Source organism: Pan troglodytes, chromosome 12 (genome assembly GCF_028858775.2).
Source record: "Pan troglodytes isolate AG18354 chromosome 12, NHGRI_mPanTro3-v2.0_pri, whole genome shotgun sequence".
NCBI classification, from domain to species: domain Eukaryota; kingdom Metazoa; phylum Chordata; class Mammalia; order Primates; family Hominidae; genus Pan; species Pan troglodytes.
The window spans coordinates 28,140,344-28,162,608 of record NC_072410.2 but is presented as its reverse complement, the minus strand read 5'-3'; the positions used below and the strand labels follow the sequence as shown (position 1 = coordinate 28,162,608).

The 22,265-nt window shown below is 40.9% G+C and overlaps 1 long non-coding RNA gene across 5 annotated transcripts in view; it reads right to left on the bottom strand.

Moving 5' to 3' along the window:
* Positions 1-22,265, bottom strand: part of LOC129143161 (uncharacterized) — a 73,861-nt gene that overhangs the window by 39,823 nt on the left and 11,773 nt on the right. For all 5 annotated transcript variants that reach the window (XR_010149348.1, XR_010149347.1, XR_008546297.2 and 2 more), the window contains exons 2-6: positions 22,062-22,120; positions 17,546-17,620; positions 16,783-16,937; positions 14,883-14,963; positions 4,493-4,641 (exon numbers count right to left, since the gene is read on the bottom strand). This is a non-coding gene — a long non-coding RNA (uncharacterized LOC129143161). The remainder of the gene's footprint in view (positions 1-4,492; positions 4,642-14,882; positions 14,964-16,782; positions 16,938-17,545; positions 17,621-22,061; positions 22,121-22,265) is intronic.

Below are 22,265 nucleotides of genomic sequence, written 5' to 3'. Positions count from 1 at the left end.
TTGAGGGCATGGGAAATATTATAACTCTTAAGAATTAGAGCTAAAAAAAAATGCTCAGCAAAGTGTCATTCTTCCCTCTTTTGTGCTATTGTTTCTATTACCCCATTCTTTCCACCCCATTCACACTCACCCTCTGTAGGTAAACAATCTGTTTCTGGATTTTATTTCCCTGTATTTATTTTGCACAAAAGATCATACATGCATATTTCCTTAAATCCTATCCTTTTCTACATGAAGCATAGTACACTATACATACTTTTTGCGCTTTGCTCTTGCTTTTAACACTAGTGCATTATATTCACTTTAAAACAGTTAAACATAGTTTTATGAACTCTAATAACATTTTTATCTTCTAGTTTCAAGATCCTTCACATTTCTGATTTTGTTTCTATTGTCTAATTTACTCCTGATTATGCTTCACATTCTCCTGCATCTTTGGCATGTCTAGGAATTTTTTTTTTTTAATGCTGGAAATGTGAGTGGTTGAATTGTTGTTTTCTTCCTTTAAAAAATGCTATACTTTCCTCTGGCAAGCAGTATGAGTTACTTGTATCAGTTTGATCTTTTAAGGCCTCTTTTTAAGCTTTATTATGGTTGGCATACAAACAGGCTTCATTCCTGGTGTACTTTAGCTCGACTACTAAGGCATAGTCCCGTGAGCTATCACCAGGGACTCTCAGTAGCCAGATTGCATATATCTTTCCTCTTTGTCTCAACTCTGGGTATTATTCAGGTTGCATATTCCTAGTTATTTTATGCCAGTCTCATGGACTTGAACTCTATGCACGCACTGATTAGTTCTCAGCAAAAATGCAGAGGGTACTCCAAGGGTATTACAAGAGCTTCTTCTCTTTATACTTTCATCCTTTCTGGAGCTCTGCCATGCACCCTCTGTCTCTCCAGTCTCTGGTCTCCTCCTCAACTCAAAAAGCCTTTGAGGTTCTATTTGGGCTCCTTTCTGTGCCTGTGATTCAGAAATTGCAACTATGCAGAAAACTGTGGTGATCATATAGCTGGCCTTGTTTGTTTCCTTTCACTGTTTTGTTCCATTGTTCAATACCTGAAACTAATTGATAAATATATTTGGTCCAGTTGTCTAGTTATTTACTTCTAGTTATTTGCTTCAAGAAAAGCAAGCTTGATCCTTGTTATTCCATCAGACCTGAGGGCAAAAATTTGGTCATTCTTATCAAATTGTAAGTTTTTGATATCAAATTATAAGTAGCACTCACTGGCCAGAATGCCACCTTTGTGCAATATAGGAACAGCTGACCATTATTTAAGGTACTTTGTTACCATCTTCAAATTGCAGCAGTAAGTAATATACCAATCTATTATATGATGACTCTGAGGTAAAGAGTGCCCCTGGAGCTGTGCAAACTACAACTTGCATGATCATGAACTGCAACTCTGGAAGAATTCTAGAAATATGGAGAAAAAAATGCTGCTACATGTCAGCTGGCAAAAGAAAATGGGGTAATGATCACACTTTTTCATTAGAGGCTAGAATGGCTTGAAGGGAGTCTTAAGATAAATTAGAAATATGTCAACTACTAAAGGAAACATAATTCAAGAAGCATGACAAGCTGGTGAATGTATACACTGAGAAGTAGTTATGGAAGACCAAATGACTGGATGCTTGACACTAAACCACAGTGTGTGATACAATCAAGAAATTAGAAATCATCAGAATGTATGCAATTACACATTATTTGTACACAGATATGATATGTATATTTAGGGTATGTATCTACAAAATAATACATAATAGTCCCTCTATCTAGAAAAAAACCACTTAAATAAGCAACAGGAAAACTACTTAGTGGGAAAGAGGAAACAAAACCTGAGTATGAGAGTACGGAGGATCTATTCTCTTGACACTCACAGGGATGATAGATAAGACATGGAGCTAAGACCTTTTTTAGACTCAGTAGCAATTAAATAATTCTGTCTATGAGACAGTCAAGTTCCATGCCTTTTCATCTTCTAAAGCCTGCCTGTATTCCATGACTCACAGCCTCCTTCCAGCTTCGAAGCCAGAAATCACATCACTCTGACTTCTGCTTCCGTCATCACGTCTCCTTCTCTGACTCTATTTCATACCTACCTCTTTCTCTTATGAATATTCTTGCAATTACTCACCTAGGTCATCTTCCTATCTCAATCACATATGCAAAAATCTTTTACCATGTAAAACAACAAACGTAGTTTTAAAAATATTTGGGATATAATTACATGCTCAAGTGTTCTATGAGGAGTATTGTGTGCCTCTACAGCGTATGCTAAATTAAATGAGTATCTTCCAAGGACTTCTCCAGAAGTGGAGAATAAAGTATAGTCTCTGAAACCTGTGAATATGTTACCTGACATGGAAAAGGAGATCTTGTAAATGTGATTATCTTAAGCACCTTGAGATAAGATTATCATGGATTCTTCAGAGGGCCCAGTATAATCACAAAGATCCTTTGAAGAGAAGGAAGGATGCATAGGAGAGTCACAAGGAAATATGAATAGTAGGAGATTTAAATTGATGTGATCTAAGGAGGACTCAACTTGGTGTTGTCTCATTTGAAGCTGTGGGCAGCAGGGCCATGAGCTAAGGAATGTAGTCAGCTCATACAAGCTGGAAAAGGCATGGAAACAGATCATTCTCTAGAGCTTCCAGAGGAAGCCCAGCCCTGCTAACACTTTAATTTTAGACTCATAGAACCATTTAGACTTATGAATTCCAGAACCAAAAGGTTAAAAATTTACATTATTTGAATCTACTAAGTTTGTAGTGATGTGTTACATCAGAAATAAGAAAACTAATACACAAGAACAAGAATATATCAGAACGATTAGTATCAAGTATTAGGCGTGGTAAAATCAACCTCAGACAGAGGTAGCAGTGAGCTGAGATTGTGCCACTGCACTCTGGCCTGGGCGACAGTTGAGACTCCGTCTCAAAAAAAAAAGTATCCCTGATCCTAGGACAAATTCCTTAAGCTCTCCTATAAACTGCATAACCAGAACCCCTCACTGCAGACATACCTAGACAAAGCATCCTTTGTCTCCTTTCTCCCAATAAGATGAAGGGCAGCCCCCACTGTGTGTACATCCCCTAAGAAATGCTTTGGGCTCATCATCCCAAAGTTTAGAGCTTATTTCTTTGGAATACTAACCACCTCCATCTCAGAACAGTCTGGGGCAGTCCCTTGTGGAAATTCCCCTGTGGTCACCTTTGGGGCAACTCCAGCTAAGTGCTGGACTAGAGGAAGAAGTCGGGGAGTCAGCAGAATTTTAAGGAATGGGCTGGCGCAAAGAGGATCCCACTGGGAGATCCTGAGATGCCTGCAAAGGTCTATGTGGGCTTTGTTGCCTGCCCCTCCCTGATGCCTGTGGGCTGCCCCGGGGATGCTGAGATGCTCCAAAATCTCCAGCGGGATACAGAGGGCTGATGGAGGGTCTGAAATTGCAGTCAGTCAGTAAGGAAGTCCGGTGCTTGGATAGACAGGGAAAGGATTGCTTGGCATCAGCCATGGGCGGCCTGCCAAGAAACAGGCTAAGCTGGGGGCCCAGAGCAAGGTGTCAAGGCATGCAAGGCTCTTGGGAAACAATGATGAATAAGATGATATCCTCAAGGGACACAGGGTCTAATAGAAGAGATAATTATACAGAAAGATGATTCTAGTTTCTATGTTCTATGCTGGAGTAGAATTACATACCAGGGACTGAGGTGGGCAAAAAAAATGGAGTGTTTAATTCTGGGTATGGTAGTCTGAGAAAGTTTCCCAAAAGAGAAGGCAGACTGATAATAATTATCAGTGAGAAATGTTTCAATAAAAGTGGCTGCCAAATGGAGGGAGGGATTTCCCCTCTGAGGGAGTTGGGGTGATGGTAGGAGTGGTGGACTCTGGAAAGCTTCACAGAAGAGCTGATGTGGTAGGCTTTGCAGGATAATTATGGGTGTGTAATTTTGAAAAGCAAAGGGAACCAACCTGGCAAACGGTTGGCAGCACAGAAGTGTACAGCGAGTTTCGTAAATGGTGTGTAGTACAGTGGCTAGGATGTAGGTGTAGGACGGAAGTCTAGTGTAGTGCCCAAGTGTAGGGGCTTTGATTTTTATATGAAGGACTGTGACTATTACGGCAGGTCCTTGAATAATGTCTTTTCATTCAACATCATTTTATTGTAACGTTGATGAGAAAAAAACAATTCTCAGCCAGGGACTGTCTGTGTGGTCTTTCCACATTCTTCCCAAGTCCCTGGGGGTTTTCTCTGGGTACTGCAGTTTCCTCCCACATCTCAAAGATGTGCCCGTTATGTGAACTAGCATTTCTAAATGGTCCCCATCTGAGCTGTGTGTGTGTGTGTGTACACTCTGACATAGGATGGCATCCTATCCAAGATATAGGGCTGGGCTGGTTCTGCCTAGCGCCCTGAGTTGCTAGGGGACACTCTGGCCACCCACGACCCTGAACTGAAACACGTGGGTAAGTAATAATCTTACCTGTTTTTGTCACTGGTAATTAACAGGTTTTTCCCTGCTTTGTATTAGTTGCAAAGCAAGAAAACCCAATGAGAAACAAAGTCAAACAGGTTTTCTTCCTGGCTGAGCACGGAGAAGACAAGACTTCTTGCTCTAAAGACACTCTCCCCCTGAAAAATAGAAGGTATGGGGTTTTGAAGAACTGGGTACAGGGAGGGAGAGCAATGTTAGCATGTGCAGGATGGGACTCCAGGTGCACAGGTTCAGTGCATAAACATACATCCTTATGCAACCCACGACACAAAATGGCAAGATTTTTTGGGGGGAAGGAATTTTAGTATTATAGTGATATGTTCATGATCTAGGCTGGTCGCTCTGGCTCATGCCTGTAATCACCAGCACTTTAGGAGGTCAAGGTGAGTGGATCACCTAACGTGAGGAGTTTGAGGCCCGCCTGGCCAATGTGATGAAACCTGGTCTCTACTAAAAGAAATACAAAAAAAAAAGTTAGCCGGGCTAGGTGGTGCACACCTGTAATCCCAGATACTCGTGAGGCTGAGGCAGGAGAATCGCTTGAACCTGGGAGCCGGAGGTTGCAGTGAGCCGAGATGGTGCCAACTGCACTCCAGCCTGGGCAACAGAGTGAGACTCTGTCTCAGAAAAAAAAAAAAAAAAAAGATCTAAAAGCAACTAGAGGTCACCTGTTCAAGTTTGTGCTGGTTGTGGTTGGGGATGTTACCTCCTTCTAATATCTGGCTGGGGTGGAGCAACTCTGGTGCTGTTGGGCCATCTGGTTTGTTTATGCATTTGTGCCTACAAATAAAGAAACTAAAGACAACATAGTAAGAAAAAAAACTTCCCCAATTATTTCATCAGGGCAGCCCTGGTAACATTTTTATTGATTTTTTTTATCTTTTTTTTTTTTTGAAATGGAGTCTTGCTGTGTTGCCCAGACTGGAGTGCAGGGGCTCGATCTCAGCTCACTGCAACCTCCACCTCCCAGGTTCAGGCAATTCTCCTGCCTCAGCCTCCCAAGTAGCTGGGATTACAGGCACGTGGCACCACGCCCAGCTAATTTTTTGTATTTTTAGTAGAGACAGGGTTTTGCCTTGTTGGTCAGACTGCTCTCAAACTCCTGACCTCAAGTGATCCTCGTACCTCGGCCTCCCAAAGTGCTGGGATTACAGGCGTGAGCCACTGTGCCCAACCTAATTTTTCTTAAATGTATGTAGAGCTCACATTTATTTCAGTGTTTAATACTGAAGTGTTCTGGGCCTAAGTTTGGTGATGTTTTCGTGACCAGAAATATGCCATGGAAACAACTATTTCTATCAATTAGGCTATGTTAAAATTGGTGTAATTACAAGTCACAGTTTTCAAGAACATATTAAATCCTCACACTATGTGAGAACTTACTGTATTCAATAGGCAATGGAGAGTCAGAAAAGTTTAAGCAAAAATGTGTAATTCTTCTATCAGAACATACTTGATAACACATAATTTTATGAAACATCATGTTTATAACAAAGTTTTAAAATTATGTAGATATTATTAGGGTTGTGAAGATGAAGACTATATAAGCCCATTTATTTGCAAATCAGCACATAAACATAGTAGGATTAACAATATAAGCTGTAGCTTATGCTAAATGTTGGTGGCAGCAGACAAATTATGGAGAACTTCAGAGGACACTAAGGTTGGATGGGATCTTGGAAGTTTTTTTTTTTTTTTAATTGATCACGGGATCTTGGAAGTTTTACAGGTCAATGCCACTCCATCTATTGGCTGAGTTTCACTAGGTTAATACATGAACAACAAAAAAATAACCTAGATCAGAAGTTAAAGATCATTTTATTGAGTATCTGCCACGTCTGTGCCATTGCAGTGTACTAGGTGCACTTATGAGTCCTCTACTTACAAATTGCTTTTCACAAAATATGAAACTCCAGGCAAAGGTTCAGACATATGACATTTGTTTTTAAAATCTGTATACAGCCTTGTATCCTTTTTCCTTTCCTTCCTTTTACCCTTTTTAAAATGTGCTATGGGTTTTATCTTAGACTAACATCTGTAATGTTGCTATACGCCAGGATTCAGTTGCTGTGTTTGATGAATCATAAAATGGTGTAAAACTTCAATTAGTGTACTTTTTAAATAAAGTATCTATGAATGTTTCCAGCAAAATGCTTATGATTTGAGTATTCACAAAGTATTAGTTTTCTCTGGATCTAACATTAATGTGAAAACCCAAAATGAATATAAAATATTAGCTAATAGATTTCAAAGTATTCTAAAAGTACAAAAAGTATATGATGTTATTACTTTCATATACGTAAAACATTAATTTTTAGTCAACATAAACATCAACTTTACACCTAAACTTGTATTAATTCAATTAAGAGTAAATTTAGTATCCTAAAGTCATCAAATATTAAAAAACAGAATGTATTCTGACTTGGAATATACATAAAATTTACTATTTTCAGCTGAGCACAGTGGCTCATGTCTGTGATTCCAGCACTTGGGAGGCTGAGATAGGCAGACTGCCTGAGATCAGGAGTTTCAGACCAGCCTGGCCAACATGGTGAAACCCTGTCTCTACCAAAAATACTAAGTTAGCCAGGCATGGTGGAGCTTGCCTGTAATCCCAACTACTGTGAAGGCTGAGGCAGGAGAATCACTTGAACCCAGGAGGCAGAGGTTACCGTGAGCCACGAATGCACCACTGCACTCTAGCCTGGGTGACAGAGTGAAACTCCTATCAAAATAATAATAACTATTTTCTGCAAGTCCCAAGATAAAATAGCATTGCAGAATACCTAATAATCCTGAGTTTGGTTTTCTTGGTTTTATTTTGTTTAGTTTTGTTCACCTTGACCTGGTGGGCTGGTGGTTCTTAGGTGCACCAAGGTTTTCATTTCTCTGTTCAAGATTTTAAAATCTTAATGTGGTAATTTCTCTAATTTTTTTGACAGTTACGTCCCAGGTTGCAAATTAAAATAAAATTCCCATTTTACTAAAGTCCTTTGTTTATTAATGATTTTATAATGACTTAATATATACTTTAATGAGTAATGAGGAGCACTACATTTCAGAAATCAACACTGAAGAACTTATTCATGGACCCAAACACCACCTGTTTCTCAAACACCTATTGAAGTAAAAATACATATAAATAATTTTTAAAAATAAACACTAAAAATAAAGTGAATATGAAAAAATATACATCCAGGTTTAAAAAAAAACTATTTCAGTTAAACAACAAATACTTTTGGGGGGTACTCAACTCTACTACAAAATTATTTGTTGTTTATTATAATAATACAGCTTAAAATGTATTTAAAAATGAAAATATAGTAAAAAATAAAGATATTAACAAATATTGGTATACTGGTGAAGGCCAGGCTCAATGGCTGTTTTCCAAAGTGGTTACACCAGTCGGGTTTGGTGGCACACACCTGTAATCTCAGCACTTCCGGAGGCTGAAGCAGGCAGATCACTTGAGCTCGGAGTTTGACAAACCTGGGCTATATGGCAAAACCCCATCTCTACCAAAAACTGTAAAAATCAGCCACACATGATAGCATGCACCTGTAAGTCCCAGTTACTTAGGAGGCTGAGGTGAGAGGATCACTTGTGCCTGGAAGGTCACAGCTGCACTGGCCGTGTTCATGCCACTGCACTACAGCCTGGGCAACAGAGCAAGATTTTGTCTCCAAAAAAAAAAAGTTGGTAACAATGTGGAATAATTGGAACTAACATACATTACTGGTGGGAACATAAAATGGTGTCATCAATTAGGGTGTTTTCTTGGCATTTAACTTTTTTAAAAATCAAGATATTGTCTCTCTATGTTGCCCAGGCTGGTCCTGAACTCCTGGGCTAAGACAATCCTCCAAACTCAGCTTCCCGAATACCTGAGATTAAAGGTGTGAGCTACTGTGCCTGAGTGGTGTAACCACTTCGAAAAACAACGTGGCAGTTTCTCAAAGGCTAAATGTATAGTAATCACATAATTCAACAATTTCACTCCTGGGTGTAAATCCAAGAGAAATAAAAATATATTTTCACACTAAAACTTACATATGAGTGTTCATAGCAGCCTGACTCATGACGGCAAATACACAGAAACAACACAAATGTCCATCAACTGATGAATGGATAAACATAAACTATTACTCAGCTATAAATGGAAAGAAATACTGATACACACTAACCTGGAAGAAATTTGAAAACACTGTGCTAAGAGAAAAAAAAGCAAACCACAAAAGATCACACATTGTACAGTTCTATTTCTATAAAAGGTCCAGATTAGGCAAAACTACAATGACAGAAAATAAATCAGTGGTTGCCTATGAAGACACAGGAACATGGGGGAAGTAGGAGGTAGTGGCTAAGAGGTGAGGGTTTCTCACTCGTAAGTGGCTAACTCATAAGTGGGTAATCACTTCTAAGAGAGACTATGGTGGTGGATGCCAGCTCTGTGAATATTCTAAAAACCAGTGAATTGTATACTTTTTTTCTTTATTTAGAGACAGGGTCTCCTTCTGTCACCACGCTGTAGTGTAGTGGCGCCATCTGGTCTCACTGCAACCTATGCCTTCTGGGCTCAAGTGATCTTCCAGTCTCATGTCCCCAAGTAGTTGGGACTACAGGCATGAGCCACCACACCCAGCTAATTTTTGTATTTTTGCTAGAGATGCTGTTTTCTCATGTTGCCCAGGCTAATCGCAAACTCCTGAACTCAAGCAATCCACCTGCCTCAGCCACCCAAAGTCTTAGCATTATAGGAATTAGCCACTGCGCCTGGCCTGAATTGCATACTTTGATAAATGAATTGCATATGTTAATCATATTTCAATATTATTATTATTTTAAAAAGGGCCGGGTGTGGTGGCTCACGCCTGTAATCTCAGCGCTTTGGGAAGCCAAGGCAGGCGGACTTGCCTGATTTCAGGAGTTCGAGACCAGTCTGGCCAACACACTGAAACTCCGTCTCTAGTAAAAATACAAAAACATTAGCTGGGAGTGGTGGTATGTGCCTGTAATGCCAGCTAGTCGGGAGGCTGAAGCAGGGGAACTGCTTGAACCAGGGAGGTGGAGGTTGCAGCCAGCCGAGATCATGCCACTGCACTCCAGCCTCCATGACAGAGCAAGAGTCCGTCTCAAAAAGAAAGAAAAGAAAATGGGCATTGAACACAGGTGGCTCCCACCTACGTACAATCCAAGCACTTTGGGTAGCTGAGGCAGAATGATCACTTGAGGCCAGGAACTTGACACCATCCTGGACAACATAGCAAGATCCCGCCTGTACAATAAAAAATAAAGAAGTTAGCTGGGCATAGGGGCAAATGTTATGTTAGTCCCAGCTACTTGGGAGGCTGAGGTGGGAGGACTATCTGAGCCCGGGGTTTCAGGCTGCAGTGAGCCATGATCACGCCACTGCACTGCAGCCTGGGTGACAGAGCAAGACCCTGTCTCTAGGGGGGGGGAAAAAAGAAATGCAAGTTTTTATCACCTACTGAGAGTAATCAACGTTCAGGAGGAACAGAGAAGAACAAAAGACCACTGAATGGTTGAGGGTGGGTTGCTGGTTAGGCTCAGTCACTAGCTGAGTAGTATCTGAAAAATTTATTAGTAAAATTATGGTGCTAGGGGTGAGTCATGCAGTCGAATGATGAATACTAAATCCAGTACAAACGCCCACGTTCTTTCTTTACATGAATTCCAGTGAAAAATTCCTAAGTGCCTAAATAGTAAGTAGTCAGAAACGATGGCAGCAGTGGTTTATTAAAGACTGAAAAAAGAGGCCGGGCGCAGTGGTTCATGCCTGTAATCCCAGCACTTTAGGAGTCCAAGGCCGGTGGATCACAAGGTCAGGAGTTCAAGACCAGCCTGGCCAACATGCTGAAACCCTGTATCTAATGAAAATACAAAACTTAGCCGGGCGTGGTGACATGCACCTGTAGTCCCAGCTACTTCAGAGGGTGAGGCAAGAGAAATGTTTAAACCCGGGAGACAGAAGTTGCTGTGAATCGAGATTGTGCCACTGCACTCCAGCCTGGTGACAGAGCAAGACGCCATCTCAAAAAAAAAAAAAAAAAAGAAATGGCATCTTCAAGAACCACAAGAGAGTTCCACACTGAAGCAGCTCTAATTCTGCATTTGCTCAACTATTGATTTCAGTTAACCAATATGACACTATCTTAGGTAAAGTGTACAAATAACTCAATTTCATCTCCTCGTTAATAACTGATTAGGTAGTTTAATATCAATTCTGATTTTTAAAAAGCCAATCAGAAAAAGAATTAATTATGGAACCAATAAGAGGTTTGAATAGTTACAAACTGTTCAAAGGAGAATTCAAAAAACCACTCAGGTATGAGGCCATAAAGTATGATGAAATGAATTTCATTAATGTATTTTAAACTGATTAGACAGGCAACAACAGCTGGGCACGGGTCTCCTCACCTCCAGCAACACAAACCCAATCACTCACCTATGGGGTTGCAAAGGCTGCATAGTCACAAAGAGACTGGTCTGAGTTGAGATTTCTTTACTTGTATTTGTATTCTAAGACAGGGTCTCACTCTGTCACTCTGGCTACAATGCAGGGGTGCACTCATAGCTAACTGCAGCCTTGGGCTGCAGGGATCCTCCTGCCTCAGCCTCACCATAGCTACGACTACAGATGAGCACCACAACACCCAGATAATTTTTTTTTTTTTTTGTAGAAAGAGGAGCCTTGCTATGTTGCCCAAGCTGGCCTCAAACTCCCACCCTCAAGAAATCTGCCCACCTCGACAACCAGAGTAACTGGTTCTACAGGAAAATACCACTATCCCTGGGTAATTATATTTTATTAATTTTTATTTGCATAGACAGGAGGTCTTGCTATGTTGCCCAGGGTGGTCTCAAACTCCTGGACTCCAACAATTCTCCCATCTCTGCCTCCCAAAGTGCTGACGCTACAGGCATAAGCCACTGCACCTGGCCCGACTTAAGATTTCTTTAATCTAGCATCCCATACTTCATATAATTGGGAAAATCGGTAGTTTTCTTGTTTTAATTACTTAGTACTTCAACAAGAATCAACCATCTCTCACCATTGCCAGGACCCTGGTCAGAACCACTATCACCTCCTACCTGGATGTTGCCACAGCTTGGCCTCCCTGCTTCTACTCAAATCTTCCCACAATCTTTCTCAACTCAGCCACCATGGGATGCTTTTAAATCAGTAGACAGTTCATGTCACCTCTCTGCTCAGAACCCTTCTGCATCTCCCATCTCAGACAGAATAAAAGCCAAAGCCCCAGCAATAGCCTCCCAGGGCTTACACAATCTGTACTGATCTGAGCCCAACAACTCCCTGGCCTCCTCCCCTACCTTCTCTCCCTCTCTCTGCTCCACAGGCCTCTTTCCTGAGCTTCAGACACACCACGGAGTTCCCTCTTAGCATCTTTATTCTGTTGTTTCTGCCTACAATTCTCTTCCCTCAGTACCTTGGCCAGCTCCTTCCCCTCCTTCAAGTCTTTGCTCAATTTTCACTTAGGAGGCCAACCCTGACCACTCTGTTTAATATTGCTATGTGTCCCCATTCCTGCCATGCTCACTCATTTCTTTTTACTTTCTTTTTTTTAAGATATAATCTCGCTGTGTCACTCAGGCTGAGGCACCATGGCACCATGGCACGATCACAACACACTGAGACCTGGAACTCCTAGGTCAAGAAATCGTCCTGCCTCAGCGCCTCTAGTAGCTAAGACTACAAGTGGATGCCACCACACCTGCTAATTTTTTTTTCCCCACGTAGACAGGGTATCACTTTGTTGCCCAGGTTTATCTTGAACTCCTGGGCCAAAGCAACCATCCTGCCTCAGCCTCCTAAATAGCTGGAATTATAGGAGTGGGCCACTACCCCTGGCTTCATGTTCATTTCTTCTTGCTGCTGTTACAAACTACCCTACATTGAGTGGCTTAATACACCACAAATCTACTACCTAACAGGTCTGGGGGCCAGAAGTCCAAAATAAGTCTATTAAGGCTAAAGTCAAGGTGTCAGCAGGACTGCATCCCTTCTGGAGGTTCCAGAGAGAATGTGTTCCCTTGCCTTTTCCAGTTGCTAAAGCCACCCCTATTCTTTGGCTCATGGCCCCTAACTGCATCTTCAAAGCCAGAAGCAAAGCATATTTGAATCTCCCTCTGTGACCTGTGCTTCCATCATCAAATCTCCTTCAATTCTGACTCTCTTACCTCCCTCTTTCACTTATAAAGACCTCTTGTGATTGCTGGACACAGAGGCTGTGGTTCACAACCATAATCCCAACAGTTTAGGAGGTCAAAGCAGGAGAAACGCTTGAGGCCAGAAGTTCAGAACCAGCCTGCAAAACACAGTGAGATCCCCTCAATTAAACAACAAAAAGAAGTAAGAAAAAATTAGCTGGGCATGGTGGTATGCATCTGTAGTTTCAGCTACTTGAGAGGTTGTGGTGAAAGGATCTCTTTAGCCCCAGAGTTCAAGACCAGCCTCAGCAATATAACAAGATCCCATCTCTACAAAAAAATACAGAAATTAGCTGGGCATGGATGGTGTGCACCCGTAGTCCCAGATGCTTGGAAGGCTGAGGCGGGAGAATTGCTTGAGCCCAGGTGTTTGAGGCTGCAGTTAGCTACGACTGCATCATTGCACTCCAGATTGGGTGAAATAGACTCTGTGTCCAAAAGAAAAAGAAAACAAATACACATTTGGTTTCTGCCCCTCGTCCTGGCACAGAGCTTCTCAAGTTCTTATAAAGGCCTTGGTGATAAAGATGATAGGAGCATTTTTTGTTTGACTATTTGGTCTTAGTCCCAGGTTTCTAACACAAGAGCCTCTAAGACCTTTTGGGTTCACCATAGTAAGAATGCATTTGGTGATATTACTGAGATGACTGGGTGACTGAAAGCTCCTAGACAGCTTCAGAAAAAGGGCTGGTTGCCAGAAGAACAAACCATGCGATTGATTAGAGGCTTGGGGTCAGCCTCACCCACTGGGCTCCAGGAAGAAATAGCGGCCTAAGACTGACTTAATCGCCAATGGTCAATGACTTCATCTATCACGACTGCTTAAAGAAGCCTTCGTAAACGCCCTCAACAACTGGATTTGGAGAATGTCTGGGTTGCTGAACACAAGGGAGATACCAGGAAGGTAACATGCACAATAGAGGGCATGGAAGTTCTGTACCCCTCCCGACACACCTTGCCCTGTGTTTTATTTTTTGTTTTTGTTTTGAGACAGGGTCTGGCTCTGTCTCCCAGCCTAGAGTGCCGTGGCACAATCGTGGCTCACTGTGACCTATGCCTCCCTAGCTCAAGCCCCATCCTCTCATCCTAGCCTCCTGAGTACCTAGAATTACAGGCACTGAGTAGCTAGAACTATAGATCACTGCACCTGGCTAATTTTTAGAAAAATCTTTTTGTAGAGATGCGTTTTCACCATGTTACCCAGGCTGGTCTTAAACTCCTGAGCACTTAAGCGATGCTCCCGCCTCAGTCTCCCAAAGTGCTGAAATTACAGGCATGAGCCACTGTGCCCAGCAGGTACATCTCTTTCACTGGCTATTTCTGAGATATAGCCTTTAAAATGAACCAGTAAAAGAAAGTAAATTGGTGAGATGCAGTGGCTCACGCCCATAATCCCAGCATTTTGTGAAGTTGAGGTGGGAGGATCATGTGAGCCCAGAAATTTGAGACCAGCCTGGGCAACATAACAAGACCCCATCTCTACAAAAAATAAAAGAACTTAGCCAGATATGCTGGTGCGGGCCTGTAGTCTCAGCTATTTGGGAGGCTGAGGTGGGAGGATCACTTGAGCCCAGGAGTCCCATGCTACAGTGAGCTTTGATCACACCACTGCATTCCAACCTGGCAACAGACTGAGACCCTGTATCTCAAAAAAAAAAAAGAAAATCTGTTTTTCTGAGTTCTGCAAACTGTCGGAGCAAATGATTCCACCCACCAATGGGGTCATGAAACCCTGTTTTCTAACTGGTTGGTCAAAACTACATGTAACAACCCAAGACTTGCAATTGGCATGTGGAGTGAGGGTAGACTCCTGGGACTGAGCCCCCATCCTACGGGGTCAGCACTAACTCCAGGGAGTGTCAGGATGGAATTGTGGGATACCCAGTTGGGATCCAGATTGTCTGAAAATCAGTGTAGAAACTCCACACGCACATTTGGTTAGAGGTGTTTAACCCTAACTACTGTTCACGAAAAAGGTCTACTCATTAGAACTGAAAATCATAAAATTGTAAGTTCTACAAAAATAAATCAACCTTATCTACTGGCCAGTCCTACCAAACTACAGAATGTGAGAACGGAAGGTCTAACCGTGGACTCGAGAGCTGACATTAGGAATGTCACCACCAACCTGCTCTCCAAGGACTCCTCATCTTCAACAGACTCCTCATCTTCAATGGGCAGGGTGGAAACTGCAACTTGTGCCATGATCCTTGCACAAGAAAAGAAGTAAGAAAGTGAGTGTAGAAATCCAGTGTCCTAAACTCACATCCAGAGCTGTGAGTTTTTCACCGGCTGGATAATTCACAGTTTTCTTGAATCAGGGGAAAAATAAGACTCAGAAACTAGGAATTCCTTTTGCCCAAAACTCTCATCAGATAGAGAATCCATCCACTAACTTTCTATCTAGTATTATTTCCATAAATTAGATCAATATCACTCCCAAAACAAATGTACATGGCACCCAAAATCTGTACATTTCTCCCAAGTAAAAGAGGAGGCGGACGGGCGCAGTGTCTCATGCCTGTAACCCCAGCACTTTTGGAGGCCAAGGTGGGCAGATCACTTGAGGTCAGGCGTTCAACACCAGCCTGGCCAACATGGTGATACCGTCTCTACTAAAAATTAAAAAAATTAGCCACGTGTGGTAGCACGTACCTGTAGTCCCAGCTTCTTGGCAGGCTGAGGCAGGAGAATCGCTTGAACCCAGGAGGCTGAGGTTGCAGTGAGCAGAGATCGCACCACTGCACGTGAGCCTGGGTGACAGAGTGAGACTCTGTCTCAAAAAAAAAAAGGAGGGAGGGAAGGAGGCAAGGCACCTTACAACCCAGTGATGGGCTACCACAACTCAACACAGCAAAGAGGTGCCAAGCTCCCTTTCTCCCCTGCACAACCCGACACAGAAGAGTTGGTACAGTGGAATGAGGCTGGATGGAGAGAAGTTCCTCTTCTTTCTTTCTTTTTTTTTTTTTTGAGATGGAGTCTCGCTCTATCACACAGGCTGGGTGCAGTGGCGCGATCTCGGTCACTGCAACCTCCACCTACCGGGTTCAACCAATTCTCTGCCTCAGCCTTCCGAGTAGCTGGGATTAGAGGCACCCACCACCACACCCAGCTAATTTTTGTTTGTTTCTTTGTTTGTTTAGTAGAGACTGGGTTTCACTATGTTGGCCAGGCTGGTCTTGAACTCCTGACCTTGTGATCCACCTGCCTTGGCCTCCCAAAGTGCTGGGATTACAGGCATGAGCTGCTGCGCTCAGCCAAGAAGATCCTCTTCTTACTGAGAAAATAGATCACAGGGCATCAAGTAACACATCAAATTCTTTATAATAAGCAGTATTATTTTTGGAAAACCTTTCCTAATATTTTGGTATCAGCAAAAACCCTCAAATTAATTTCAAACACTATAAAAATACAATACATAAACAGAAAATATTAACTGTCAGCAATGCTATAGAGAAATTGGAAGCTGTATGCATTGCTTTTTGGAATGTAAAATGGTACAGCACACTGTGGAAAATGGTTTAGCAGCTCCTTAAAAATATTAAGCACAGAATTATATGATCCACCAACACCCTTTAAGTGTATATACCCAAAATAACTGAGAGCAGGGACTGAAACAGGTATTTGTACACCCGTTTAACAGCAGCATTATTCACAGTGTCCAAAAGGTAGAACCAACCCTAATGCCCATCAGTAGGTGAATGAATAAAGAAAATGTAATATATACATACACAGAGTATTATTCAGTCATAAAAAGAAAAATATCTGGCCAGATTCAGGGGCTTACACCTGTAATCCCAGTATTTTGGGAGGCCAAGGTGGACAGGTCTCTTGAGCCCCGAATTTTGAGACCAGGCTGGACAATATGGCACATTTGGTTAGAAGTGTTTGACCGTAACTACTATTCAAGAAAAATATCTACTCATTGGAACTATAAATCATAAAATTATAAATTCTACAAAAACAAATCAACCTTATCTACCACCCAGTCCTACCTAATTATAGAATATTAGAACAGAAGGTCTCACCGTGGACTCGAGAGCTGATATGAGCAATATCACCAGCATCCTGCTCTCCGCGGACTCATCTTCAACGGACTCCTCGTCTTCAACAGACTCCTCATCTTCCATGGACTCCTCATCTTCAATGGGCAGGGTGGAAACTGCAACTTGTGCCATGATCCCTATGCAAAAAATAGTAAGATATTGAATGGTAGAAATCCAGTATCCTAAACTCACATCCAGAGCTGTGAGTTTTTTTCACCAGCTGGCAAATTGTTTTTTTGCATCAGAGAAAAAAATAAAACTTGGTAACTTGGTATTCAATTTGCCCAAAACTCTCATCAGATAAAGAATTCATCCACTAACTTTCTATCCAGTATTATTTCCATGAAGTTAGATGAATATCACTCCCAAAATAAATCCACGTGGCAACCAGAATCAGTGCATTTCTCCCAAGAGGAGGTGGCCAAGCGCCCACATCTGTAATCCCAGCATGTTGGGAGGCCAAGGTGGGTGGATCAGGAGGTCAAAAGATTGAGACCATCCTGGCCAACATGGTGAAACCCTGGTCTCTACTAAAAATACAAAAAATAGCTGGATGTGGTGGTGTGTGCCTATAATCCCAGCTACTTAGGAGGCTGAGGCAGGAGAATCACTTGAACCAGGGAGTCAGAGGTTGCAGTGAGCCGAGATCGTGCCACTGCACTGCAGCCTGGCGACAAAGCAAGACTCCCTCTAAAAAAAAAAAAAGAAAAAAACAGTAAAATACAAAATGTCTTTTTCTCCTAACCTTCTTAGCCTTCTGCTGGTACTTCAATTTCTGCTGGTACTGCTCGGTCATTGCCCTTTAAAGAATGATGGCTTCCTAAAAAGAAAATAAACAACATACAATAAACCAATAAAAACTCACATTGAAAGACAAAAAATAATCTAGGTGACGATGCAAGCACTTTCAAGACATAATAGGCCAGGTGCGGGGTCTCACACCTGTAAACCCAGCAGTTTGGGAGGCCGAGGAGGGCAGATCACCTGAGGTCAGGAGTTCGAGACCAGCCTGGGCCAACATGGTGAAACCTCATCTCTACTAAAATACAAGAAATTAGCTGGGCGTGGTGGCGGGTGCCTGTAATCCCACCTACTCGGGAGGCTGAGGCAGGAGAATCACTTGAACCCAGGAGACGGAGGTTGCAGTAAGCTGAGATCGCACGCCGCTGCACTCCAGCCTGGGTGACGAGAGTGAAACTCCGTCTCATGGAAAAAAAAAAAAAGACATAATAAACATAAAATATGATTCTATTAACTATTAATCCAAATAACGTTTTCTAATTCAGAAGAAATATATAACATGTCTATTTGGTAGCTTGAAAACATTATTTTAAAATACAAATACAGTACACCCAAGTAGGCTTGGGAATTTAATATTAGTTACTCTAGCCACATGATAAAATTACTGGATATTGGAATCTGAAGAAGCACAACTATGCTTCAAGTACCATGCTCATCTGTCACTGACACACATACACAAGTGTGAATGCTTGCTTTGCTCAATTAACTGTAAATAAGCTCAGGGTTTGCTGTGGAATGTTCCCTGCTTTTCATTTTCACTATGGTGAAAGTTATGGAAACTCAATCTCCATAATTTAAAAGCAAACCTGTACTTTAAGTAACTCGTAAATAAAAATTTAAGGTACTACCCTTTAGTGTCAAAAACATTTTAATCCAGGTAACATAATCTGTCTGCCTCTAAAAACTGGCATATAAAGCAACAGGTCTATTAGGCAGTCACAAGGTAAACAGGCTCATCCTACTGGAACAGAAGTTTTACTCACAAATATGAAAGAAATAATCTAAAATATCAGAATGCCAGTTAGGATTAAGACCACAAGCTGCCCCCAGTACACATCCTCTGTCCTTAAAGATCTGAACTACTAACATGGAAAAGATTGAAAAACACTGTCTTCAAGTATAAATAAAAATATATTACACTTCAGTAAGAATACATTGTTTAGGGGGAAGGGAAGCAGATGCTCATCTATTTTGTCCTATCTATTGATAACTAAATTCAGAAGCTGTACTAAAAGTAAAGTAAAAGTTATAAATACATCTCTTAATTTTTAAAGAGCAATGATTACAGTCAGAAAAACTCATTTGGTGGCTAGTATTCTTGAATTAAAAGTGCCATACTGAAGTGAAATCTTTTTGGTTTTCAACATCTAGCTTTTTCATGGCACAATTACTTTGGGATTCTTTTCCACTTACTGCATATTGTGAAAACTCACCTGAACTCAAAACTCTAGGTAAATCTATAAACCTGTATCTCAGAATCCATGTTTAATTCATTTGTAAAGTATACTTTCTCTGCACACATTTCCTCTCTCCTTTTAACCTTAATATTCGGATTTAGGGAGCATTAAGTTCCTTGACTGTAAAGTCAACGAAAAAAAGAGATAAGAAGTCAAAGGAATGGGAGATAATGTACAAGAAGGCAGTAGTTAGAAAGTAAAATTTCAATAAAGAGTAACAGTTAAGATGGTTGTTCATGTTATTACCCAAACACCAGGAGTTTTGTCCAGGTCCTCCTGCTCACAGGACAGAAAGCCAGTCACTGAGGTGACAAGTACTGCCAAGGAAGAAAGCTTTAACCTGGTGCTGCAGCCCAGGAGCTGGGAGCTCAGTCCCAAATCCATGGGCTTGACTAATAGGAGCAGGAAAGAAACGTAACAATGTGTAAGAGAACAGAAATTAGGGGAAGGGCAGGAGGCATGTGGTGCTGTGATCTGGTATGTTTCAGTTATCTGATACTTCCTGAAGGTCTTTTTTTGAGGAGAGAACTCAGATAAAACAGATCCAAGTTTCAAGCTTTAACAGCAGGGTCAATTTTTACATTCATCCAAAAAAAAACACACATCCATCAAAGTGGGTGCATGATGCACTTTCCCATTCAATTGTGTCAATGTAAGCAATGATTCTGTAGTTCCTCTTTGTTCTTTCAAAATCTGAAATAAACAATTGAATTTATATTATATGCTAAACCTAAAGAAAATACATCTTGTGTACTTGAGGCCAGAAGAGATAGAAGTAAAACTTATTACTAATAGCCTATGAGAGAGTCAACTTTGGGAACACTATAAAAAACTCAAAAAAAGTAATAAATGCATAAAACTTACAGATTAACAGGTGCTATTTCAGAATTCTTCTAAATACCAAGTATCGACATGACCTTATCAATATTTGCATTACCAACCATAAAATAAGAACCTGACTTCTGACTATACTGAGATAAGGGATAAATGTGTACTTACCTTAAATGGCAAAGTGCATCATGTACCCACTTCGAGATTCACAACAGGGAAAACTGATTTGAAAAATTGTTGCTTGTGAAGTTCATTTGTATGTTAAAAAAAGGCCAATACGTTTTCCCTTTTCCACATAGAAAACGAATACTATACTTATAAATACTAAAACACAGTCTGTGGAATACAAGGAACCATTAAATAGAAACAGTATGTAGGAAAATGGAAGTGAAAAGATTATACATTGCAAAGACTTCAGTAGAAGGAGTTTTTCGTCAATATCATCAGTTTCAGAAGGGCCTGCTTTGGGATACAAAGACAATACTTCAACAGTAACTCCCCCAAGCCAGACGCAGTGACTTATGCCTGTAATCCCAGTAATTTGGGAGGCCAAGGCAGGCAGATCTCTTGAGGTCTGGAGTTCGAGACAAACCTGGCCAACAGGGTGATACACCGTCTCTACCAAAAAATACAAAAATTAACCAGGTGTAGTGGTATGCACCTATATACAGTCCCACCTATATGGGAGGCTGAGGCCAATGTACTCATTTTTTCATTCCTGCACCCAAGAAACTGCTACCAATCTACTCTGTTAAGAGCAGAGATAAAGGGTTTAGACTCCATATTACATGTAAAATAGAAGAAACGAATCAGTTTAGTATGAACTTGTATGCACTGTTGGAGAGGAAAGTAGGTTAAGAACCCATTAAGATACATGAAGGAAGGTCAAATGTTAAAGAAAACTAGAAATTCAGATTTATTTATGTAGCTCTAGAAGGAAGAACCAGGAATGGTGGAGAATGAATGTAGAAAACATTTTTAGTGAATGAAAGCATGAGATGATAACACAAGCAGCCACCAATGGAACAAACTGATGTGAAACAGTGGATTTGCTGTCACTGAAGCTATCCAGTCTCTGACTGTTGCAGGTATTACAGAGCTATCAAGAGTTTTAGTAGGCGGCTGGGGTTCCTTTCAGATCTAACATGCCATGATGCCAAAATGCTGTACATGCTCTCACCTTTTTCTGGCTCATTTTTTTTTCCTCTCTTCAGGTTTCTTAACCTTTTATCTACTTCCCTGTATTAATAATCACCTAAACCATGCACTCAGTCTTCTGAAGTAAATTTCTTTATCTTTCACTTCACAAATAAACATCTTTGATGGATGCAAACACCGCAAGAAAGCCACCTAAGCAGATATGACTTCTCAACTTTTTTTAAAGTGATTTCCATTCATCACTAATTCCAAACAAAACAATTGCAAACTATCATAAAATTATTAGAAAGTGAAAATGGGAGGCATTGGTTAAATATGTGTTTAGTATGCTTCACCATGTCCTCAAACATATTTAAAAAGTTAATCCACACTTCTTTAAGTGCATTGGGGGACTTGCTTTAGATTAAGAAATATGTTAACTATTTCAGGACACTAAGGACCTTACAAATCTGAATTAGCTCAGATTGGCTGCTATCTCCTCAATTATTTTCTGATAAATAAGAAACAAACAGTAAATAGCAACTTCCACAAAATCTACCAGTAGTACACAAGGGCAGCCAAACTTCAAAATTCTTGCCACTCAAACTCTAGATGGTTACTATTTACTAAAATGTAAATAATAAAAAGACTTTTCTCAATCTTGTCCTCCAGAAAGAAAAGCCATAAAGTTCAAACACTAACCAAAAAAAGGGTAAGGAGAAACATTTATATATTGGTGTTCCTTTTATTAGTGTCTTCACATACAACACTCCTCAATTTTAAACAGCACTTTCTTTCAGAAGACAAAACCAAGACAAAATGGTAGAAATCAAAGGGTTACAGACTTTGATTTAAAAGGCATAACCTTTTCAAAAATGAGAGTTATCGATGGATCACTTACGAGAACAAATTCCCTGGCACTAGGATAAACAGAGGTTGGAAAACCATCTTTCCAGGTGCTATAAAACAGAATCCTCTCATGGTGCAAGAGTCCTAATTCTAGGGGTCTAGGATTATTTTTATTATTATTGTTACCTTTCCCGTTCTGGAAAATCTTCAAGACTCTCTTGTAAATGTCACCAACCCAGTAGGTTCTACAGAAGCAATAAAAGAAAAACATACCCAAAGTAAGTTTCAATTTTGAAAACATTATACACGCACGCGCACACACACACTCGGTAAAAGAATAGGTCTAACATTGACTATAAAACTAACCAGGAAATACAAAGCCTAGCATTG